General features: G+C 31.8%; 1 long non-coding RNA gene across 1 annotated transcript; it reads left to right on the forward strand.

Moving 5' to 3' along the window:
• The first annotated feature begins 6,112 nt into the window (after nt 1–6,112).
• LOC142519528 (uncharacterized) lies at nt 6,113–8,094 on the forward strand. The gene is made up of 3 exons (XR_012813788.1): nt 6,113–6,280; nt 7,652–7,766; nt 7,879–8,094. It is a non-coding gene; the product is annotated as an uncharacterized LOC142519528 (long non-coding RNA).
• The last annotated feature ends 1,986 nt before the right edge of the window (nt 8,095–10,080 follow it).

Below are 10,080 nucleotides of genomic sequence, written 5' to 3' on the forward strand. Positions count from 1 at the left end.
AATTTTTATTTCTCAAACTCAATCATATTTCCCCATCAAAGACCATGAGATTTTTTTTACATGCCTATGATATGAATAACAAATTTTCGGTGCAGAGTCAATGGAATATTAAAAAATAAAGTCAGAATATTTTTCATATGAATTGAAAATATAATTCATGAGGATTAAGGAACAATTGGTAGAATTGGTTTTCGAGTTTCTTACGCGAAGTTATAAGTTCTACGAGAATTTCCAAAAATGGCAAAAATTGTCGCGATTACGAGGGGCGTAGGAAGCCATTTCCTGAAAAACAACGGAAGGCTAAGAAAATGATAAGGTCATGAATAAAAATCAAAAAATAATTCTAGAGTCATCTCGCTCGAGATTTGATTCAAAAAGGGTTTTTTTTAAATAATTTTCCAAAAATGGAAAATTCGGGAATTGACGTATGGTTTGAAGATTATACGTCGAGAGGAGTTCAAAATAATTAATGGAATCGAATTCTTGAGTTTCCTATGGGAAGTCACGATTTCCAAATCTAAGATTGTGGTGAATATGAATGACTAAGTTTTTACCAAAATCTAACTTCGTCAATTTTTGTCTATCAAAATCCCTAGCCGGATTATGAATCTGGTGACTCTGATACTACTTAAATGTCACGCCCTAGGACCAGGGTTAGTCGACACTAGCGTTATTCAACAATTACATAATCTTCAAACAATAAGCCTCGTAATTCAATATAAACCAAAACCACTTTGTTTCATAATTAACTCAAAAAAAATCTTATCTTACATCAATAAATTCCTAAAACGAAATAAAATGTGTGGAAACATTGTATAACTTGAATAAAAAATTAGGAAGAACATACGAGAGTAATCTCGATGTCTCGAAACTTCATCACCAATCCCAAAACATGTCTTATTCATCCTTGTCTACTTGATCTTCGTTCTTATCTAGATATGGTAGAGTAAGGGATGAGTGTTTGAGGAAACACTCAACAAATGGGAGCCGAACAAACACAACAATACATATATACATATAAAATGAGGTTTTACGAAGATATAATATACATATAAACATAATTCTATAAGTGACATATCACAGGACATGTCACATGAGTGAAGACATGACATGGCCAGAATTCGAAACAAAGCATTAAAACATGTCATAAACAAAACATGAGAACATATATAGTACTGAAATTTCATTTCATCATTCATGAATTTGTCCCTTATATATTACTCTTCTAAGGGGTGAGGCCATCAAATAAATTTTATACCCACCGAGGGGGCCATAAGTATGGTTTTATACCCACCGTACGGGACCATAAATATATGTCCCCTATATGTTACTCCTCTAAAAGGAGAGACCATTGAATTGGTTTTATACCCACCAAAGGAAACAATGGGTACGATTTTATATCCACCGTACATGGCCATATCTTATCATGTTTTCTTTCCATTTCAAAATCAAATCATAACAGTGCATCAAAATTTAGATATTTGAACAGAACTTAACAAAACAATATGAAACGAAATGGATAACAAAACTTTGAACAAAACTTAATGAGACAGGATAGAATGAAATTATTTCATAACAATGGAGCATAACATGATCGATTAAAAAATGAATCATGGTATGAGAATGATCGAATATCAAACGAAGTATAACCTGTTCGATCGCTATAAAACATAGGTATCTTTAAAATGTGAAGCTCACTTACAGAGCAAAATAAGTGTGCAAAACTTTATTTAATATACATACATATAAGTACAAAGAACAAGTGTGCCAAACTTTATATATACAAAAACCCACTTACGAAGAAATATATATAGCAAAAGCTCACTTACGCTTGATTCAAATGTACGATTCGAACTTAACTGATACTCGGACAAAACTTGGATCGAACAGGGCATCACTTCGGGTGAACTTGGACAACACCTCAGTCATGATTTGGACAGCACTTGGACAGAACTACAATGGCCGAATGCAGCCTCTCCTATTTGCTCTAAGTGGTAGCGACTTATGAGTGATTTGAGAGGATTTTTGGTGTGGTTTTACACTAAACCAAAATCTCTATTTATTGGTCTCCAACGACGAGGTGAATGGTCACTCGATTTTGTCATTTATCTCACCTTAAATGTCATTATTCATGATCATTAATCTCCTCTTAAAGGAACTTATTCATGACCATTAACCACCTATTAAAAGCACTTATTCATGATTTTCAACCTCCTCTTAATGGCCATTATTTTTCTCTTATATATGTAGTTTAATGGCTAATTTATTATGGTTTAAAATAATATTTAAAAAGGTGATAATTGCTCCAAAATGAGGGGAAATTTTTTATTCAAATTTCCAAGAGTATGGTTGCATAGAACTCGAAAATGTTTTGACAAAATGAGCTTAAATTTCCTATTAAATATATATATATAATAACCTGCGTGGAGGGCACGCAATTATCCGCCCGAGCAGATTTCACCTTTTAAGTTTTTTCAAGCGCATAGAGAGGCGTGCTAGGGCATGCTAGGGCGGACATTTTTGACCGCCCCAGTAGAACCAACATTGCATACACACTTTCAGATTTAAAAAATGTAATGTGTAAACTTGAAAAGATGTGAGAAAACTTGCGTTGGGCGTTGAGTGACGAGAAATATATTGTATATTCACTAAGGCGTAACTAAACCATTAGCTCACCAATGAGCTGATTTTTATGTAGTCTTGTTATGTCTTATAATTTATTTTGCTCGAAGACGAGCAAAATGTTAGTACAAAGACGTTGATGTGTATCATTTAAACATATTTTATTGTGTCATTGAGAGTCTCATTCCTGCATGTTTTGTTGATGTTGAGACTGTTCATAGTTTTTTATTTATATTATGAAAATTGATTGTCCCTCATGTGTTTTTATTTGATTTATAGGTGATATAATCAAGAAAAGAAGAAATTATGGACCAAGTTGCAAGTAGAGGGGCGGGTGAATTTGACGATCCTTGCACGCAAAAGAATAAAACAAAATCAATCTGCGAGCAGAGCGGACTGGGGCAGATGAATTTGTCTGTCCTAGCTCTCTTGAGTAAGAGAAAAAAGAGAAATTGCACAGTGACCATGGTAGGATGGGTGATTTGTTCCGCTCTAGCACGATATGTTAAGGAAAAAATATGATTTCGATTTGTTTCAACTTTTATGGATCCTCACCTACATGAAAACCTAATACACGGTTTTTGAGGGATTGAATCGGACTTTTTTCCGAAGTATTGGAGAAAAGGAAGAGCTGCTGCACAGAGGAAAGACCGGAGTCAAGGAGGCAAGCGAAGAACTCGGGATTTTCAAGAAGCGTTTTCTTACTTAGCTTCTTCATTTCTTTTAGTATTTCTATTTTTAAAAAATTGTTTTTGATAATTTTATAATGATGTTTAGCCGTTTTTATATTTGTTGGGATTTAAGGAGATTTTACCCCGAGAAGTTGTTTTATTTAATTTTATTATAAAATTTTGCTTCATGTTTGATTATATTACTATTTTATTTAAATCATTAAATTGTAGCTAACTTTTATGATATTTTGGATTCAGGTGAGTTCGAAAGAATAGTTTACAATAAGAATAAGTAATATAATCCATGGATTTACAATTTGCATGGACTTATGAAATTGAATACATGTTGATAGTCATAGTCCAATAAGTCGGATGCTAAGGGATTCCATAACTTGTGCATGCAATCATCTTTGATAAGTAATTAAAGAAGTATAATTATTTCATTGAATTGAATTAATATAATATAGCTTGAGAGCGTGTTAATAAATTAGAGAATCTTAAACATGAGAATCATCAAGATTAGTTATTTGATATAAACAAGGGGTAGGTGAACTAAAATTCTCAACAAATTCATTTTTCTTTGATTTTTTAGATTTTCATTGATTTGATTTTATTGTTTTATTTAATTGTAATCATCTTTGAATTTTTAGTAGATATATTCATATAAAAATAACTGTTTACATTCAATCAAGAATAAATTTCTGAAAATAATAATCGTTTACACAGTCTCTGCGGGAATTATACTTGCACTCAGTACACTATTTTATAACTTGACTCATGCACTTCCGATTGTTTCGAGCAACAAAATTTAAAATTTATTTTGAGGATTTTTCAGTGCAAGAAAAGCTCGATCACCGCCTTCCCTCAAATTTTTGCAAAAATGTGGGATAACTTGTTGGAACATTTCAAATTCGCAATCTTGAATTTGATGTTAACAAAACCTGTTTATTTGTTTCTAATGAGTTTACCTAAGTGCGCAAAAACTGAAACTGATAAGGCTTCGAACTGATCAGTTACCAAGTTTAAACTGAAGCTATCAAGACGCAAACTGAAAGTGTCAACTGATTGATCGAACTGAACAATTACAACTGAAGTATCAAGAGCAATTCAACTTACTGTTCAGTTGATAGGTGGTTCAGCATAAGACCTTCAGAAGCCCGATCAGCTGATGAAGTGTTCAACTGATGAAGAGCCCAACTGACCAGTTCAACTGAATCAGTGAAATCAGTTCAGCTGACGAGTCAACTTAACTCACCTCACCAGTTCAAGACCAGTTCAACTGACTAGTTCAGAAAATCCGTTAGGAGCGAACCAATTTGCAGAAACGAAAAGCTTAATCCAGCTGTACACAAAGGTACAAAAGCTATTATACGATCAAGGTACAATAAGAGACGTTGCAGGAGCACTTAAAGTCAAATGTTCCAGATATCTATTTGGGGAACAAATTCAAACTCCAACGGATTTGTTCACTGAGTCTCACTGTACGTTCAGCCAAACGCCTTTAAATATTTGTGCATCTTTCCAAAACATCGTCACATGGATATGTTGGTAAAATTTAAAAAAGAAAAATTAATATGAAATATAAAAACTTGACTATATATTTGAGATTAAAGGTACGGACAACTCGAGTCGACTCAATTTAAATTTTGTAAGTTTAAGCTTGATCGAGTATTCATTTTTCAGACTTGAGCTCGATTAGTGAAAATATCGAGTTACTCAAACTCGAAAAGCTCGATAGTGTTTGTAACATAATTTAAGATTTAAAATTGTATTTATATAGATACAAATAATTCTTAAATTAAAAATAATAAACATAATAATATATAGCTATTTGAGCAGTTCGTGAACTACTTGAGTAGACATAATTAAAATTCGACTCGAGAGAAAGGTTGAGCTACTCGAATTTAAGGGAGCAATTTATTTTTCCATTTTTTGATAAATCAATAATGATGAATATCATATTAGGAAGAAATTCCTACAACGTTTTTTTGAAATATTAATTAAGAAGACCATTATTTATCGAGTAGATCTCATGCAAACTTACAATTTAAAATATTTTTTATACATAAATAATTACGTAAAAAAATAATATTCATTTCATAGTCTAGTTGAGTTGAAGATGTCTCATAATAGGCATGCTTAACGGACTGGTTCGTGCCATAACCGATCCGAAACAGGACCGTTAAGCCCGAAACCGGATCCAGTATGGATGAACCGCACCCGAAACCGTGTACAATCCATTGGTTAGTGGGTTGAACCGGTGCAGCATGTTCTGAACCGATTCCGGTTCCGGTTTCGAACCGGTTCCTGTCCGTATTCGGATCTGACCCGGAACCGGACCCTAACCGGTCCCAGAACCCGGAATCCAAAATTTAAAAAAATAAAATAAAAAAGGCCTTTGGGCCAACGGCTGCACAAAGGATGTAGATTTCAGTAGTCGTTGAACGGCTACTGAAATCTGCATTTTTTTTTGCAATTTGGCCCCCAATTTTGGGTGCTTTATTGCAAATATAATTTTTTTTACCCCCAAAAATCACCTATAAATACAAGTCATTTTTTATATTTCACATATCAATTTTCTCGCAACTTTTCATTTCTCTACAATCAATATCTTTCTTTGCTATCATTTCTCCAAATATATTCAATAATTGTGTTATAATTTTATTTATAATCAATATTATTTTTATTGTTATTTATTTACTTTTTCGCAATTTACTCATATAAATAATCGAATTTCAATGGCATCATCTTCAAACCGTCGTGGTGGTGGTGCTAATACGCTTCCGATTTTGGTGAGCATTTTGGCTATATCCCCGACTTTGATGAAGTCGAATTTGGCCACGAGGATGAAGAAGCCATGGAACTCCCCAACAAATATGTAGGGACGCCATCGTCTACTCGAGCAAGCAACACAATGTCAACGAGCACGACGACAGCCCGTGCAAAGCGAAGCAAAGTTTGGGATCACTTTGATATTGAACAACAAGGTACAAATAACTCTTTTGTCGTTTGTAAAATTTGCAAAACGAGGTATTCTTACAAAACGGGTGGTGGTTCCGGTGGTACCGGCACTTTGAAAAAACATTTAGTTAAGGTACATAAACTCGACCCTGATACGCTACAACCATTCGGTAGGGAACCAACACAAAACAAATTAATCCTTCAAGTGGTAAAGCTTTCACAATTACAAAAGAAATTTCTCGGAAAGCCATCATAAAGCTTGTTACCAAATGTTGTCAACCTTTTATAATAGCTGAACAAGAAAGTTTTGTTGAATTTACTAGTATTATTGAACCTGGTTTTCACAATATTTCTAGGCTAACACTTAAGAAATATTTTTTTGATATTTATAAAGAATATAAAGAAACAATAAAATCACATCTTTCAAATATTTCTTGTAGAATTAATTTGACAACTCATATTTGGACTAATTTAAAATATGAATCTTATCTTGTTGTTACATGTCATTAGATTGACGAAATTTGGACTATTCAAAAAAGAATTTTAGCGCTAGATCATTTAGAATCGTCTCACAACATATACATTATAGCTAGATATATTTTAAATGTTGTTAAGATCTATGTCATACAAAATAAAATAATGTCGATAACGTTAAATAATGCGAGTGCCAATACTCTTGCAATTAAATATCTTAAAGATTCACTAAAACCAATTTTATATGGTAATTTACTTTATGTTAGATGTTCGTGTCATATTATCAACTTATGTGTTAAATGTGCATGTGATGAGCAAATGTCCACTGTAATAGAAAAATTCAAATTATGTGGGAAATTATTATGTGAAAGAAGATATGGGCGTGACTGAAAAACACTAGTCGAATCAAATGGAATTAAATTTAAAAAATTTCCTCTTCTTGTTGAAACTAGATGAAATTCTTTATATCACTTGCTTCATACTTTATTACGTTTTCAAGATTTATTTACTCCATATTATAATAATATTGCGGTACTAATATTAATTGACGATGATTGAAATATTTTGAGTAAATGTGTTTGTTTGTTAGAAATTTTTAAAGAAGCAACCGAAAAATTTTGTGGCATTAACTACTCTACTTCAACCATGTTTCTACCTTTCTTTTCAATATGTTTTATAAATTTGTTGAATATCGTGATTATTTTGTTATGCGTGATTTTGTTTCAAATATGGGAAAAAAATTTTAAAATATTGGGAAACTATACCAATTGTGCATGGTTTAGCAACATTAATTGATCCTACTCAAAATTAAGGAGGATTAGACGCTTTTTTTAATATTATGCTAAATTTCTTCAGAAGAATGTTGACGATCAAAAGAAGTCAATCATGCATTCTCTCAAAGAATGGTTTGATTTGTATGCTAGTGAACAATGTGATGAACCGAGTGCGCAGCCGGAGGAGATGCCGACATATAAAAGCAAAAGTGGAGCACTGAACTTCTTTCAAAGTTTGAAACGACAAAAGTTCAAAGGAAAATCGGTGAGAACATCCAATTACAATGAGAATCAAATTTATTTAAGCCAATATATTGAAACTACGGAGAATTTCTATGTTCTTGATCGGTGGAAAGTAAATTCTAAACTTTATCCAGTGTTAGCTGCAATTGCAAGAGATGTCCTACCAATTCAAAGTTCAAGTGTTGCTTCCGAATCAGCATTTTCAGTACATGGAAGGATCATCGGTGAACAAAGAACTAATTTAAAGCCAGAAACACTTTTCATGCTAACATGCCTACAAGATTGGTTTGCAGCCGAAAAAGGAATCGAACCTCTGGCGCAATCGATAAATTTCAAAGCTCAAGTTCTGATGAAGATCCGGAATATTCAAATTTTTTTTAATAAATCGTGATGAATTTTAGATTTTCAATTGTAAAATCAATCTTGCAATTATTTTAATTTTATGATTGTTCAGTATTGATTCAAGTCGAAATACTAAATAAAAAAATGGTAATTAATAAAAGTATTTATATATTAAAATATTAATATTCGGTCAAGGAACTCCGAACCGGTCCAAATTGAACCAGAACCGGTCTAAAAGTCGTCGAACCGATCCAATATTGGATTGGTTCCAAGATTTGTTCCAAGATTTCCGGTTCTGAACCGGTTTCCGCACCACCGGATCCGAAACCGGTTGGAACCGATCCGAAACCGGAACCATAGAACCGGTAAGCATGCCTATCTCATAAGACAATTGAAAATTTTTGTATTATTGATTTGTTAATGTAACGGTGGGGCTCATTTAAAAATTGAACTCATTGTGTCATTTTCTTAAAAGAGGATCTTTCCCATTTATTCTCCCTGGCGACAGTATTGACCCCCATGCACATTTCTCACCTACCCACTACTTGACCAATGAACAAATATATTAAAGCAACAATCATTGTTATTATTTATTAATATTATTAATGGAGAGATTTTAAGGTAAATGATTCTGGTGTGTTTGATGAATCTATTTTGAGTAGGTCTCTTGTGGGATGATCTTACGAATCTTTACCTATGAGACGTGTCAAACCTACCGATATTCACAATAAAAAATAATACTCTTAGCATAAAAAGTAATACTTTTTCATGGATGACTCAAATAAGAGATCCGTATCACAAAATACGATCCGTGAGACCGTCTCACACAAGTTTTTGTCATCTATTTTGGCTTTACCTAAAATACTCGTATTAGTTTTGTAGGGGTGTAATAATTTTCAGACTGAAAAGAGCAATCAAAATGTAATGTTAAAGTTGTTGTACGGTTTAAAAATTGAAGTACACTATTATTAAAATCTATAGTTTTTGTCCAAGTGACAGTCGTTCAATTCTACAAACTACATCTCCTTTTTTAAAAGAGTAAAGTTTAGTAATTAATTTGAAATTATTTAAAACTATAAATCACTAATATTTTTATTTTTATTTCTTTCTAAATAATACATATGTGTTTTAGTAAAAAATTTCGATTTAGTTTAGATTTGAAAGAGAAAATATATATGTGTTTTAGTAAAAAATATCGATTTAGTTTAGATTATAAAAAATAGAAAGATTGAATTAAATAATTGATTTATATTTTATCCACTATTTTACCCGCACAACGTGTGTTTGAAAATAATATTGGCGATCTAATCCACTAGCTTTAGAGCTGTCGTGAAGAAGTTCTAAAGCTTTTGTATTTTGCAATTGAATTGGTGGAAAAGCAATTTGTCCTTTCATTAATCTTCCGATTTTATATATACTAGCAACCCACCATGCATATATAATTCGTTTTGTCTAGATTTTTAACATGATTAATTATTTTTGAAATCTTTAATTTATTGATTAAGATTAACAAGTTATTTACTTATTTTAGAATTTACTAAAATGGATTCTTAAAAATAATTATTGAATGAAAGAAATGACATTTTGTCCATCTATTAAAATGATCAAGATAAGTTGATGCACAATCAATAATCTTTTCACATGTCTTAAGTAAATGAAAAAAACATATACACACACATATATATGTGTATATAGATACACCAATTTATGTGAAAATAGTAAAAATCTAACTTTAAGAATAAAAACTTGTGAATCTCTAATTTGTTCGTTAGTTATGATCTTCTATGATAATGTGAACTAAAAGCAAGGAATATAATGGAAATGAAATTAAGAAATAAATTCATAGCATGATTTTTGTATTTTACAATAACCCCTAAAAATTTCGAAAAAAATAAAATATAACAAAGTTGATGAAAAATGCTTGAAATGAGAATTGAAAGATGAAAAATGCTTGAATATAAGAACCGAAATTTTGAAAAGTATTTCCAAGTATT

The sequence above is a fragment of the Primulina tabacum genome, chromosome 11 (assembly GCF_025594145.1).
Source record: "Primulina tabacum isolate GXHZ01 chromosome 11, ASM2559414v2, whole genome shotgun sequence".
In the NCBI taxonomy this organism is placed as follows: Eukaryota; Viridiplantae; Streptophyta; class Magnoliopsida; order Lamiales; family Gesneriaceae; genus Primulina; species Primulina tabacum.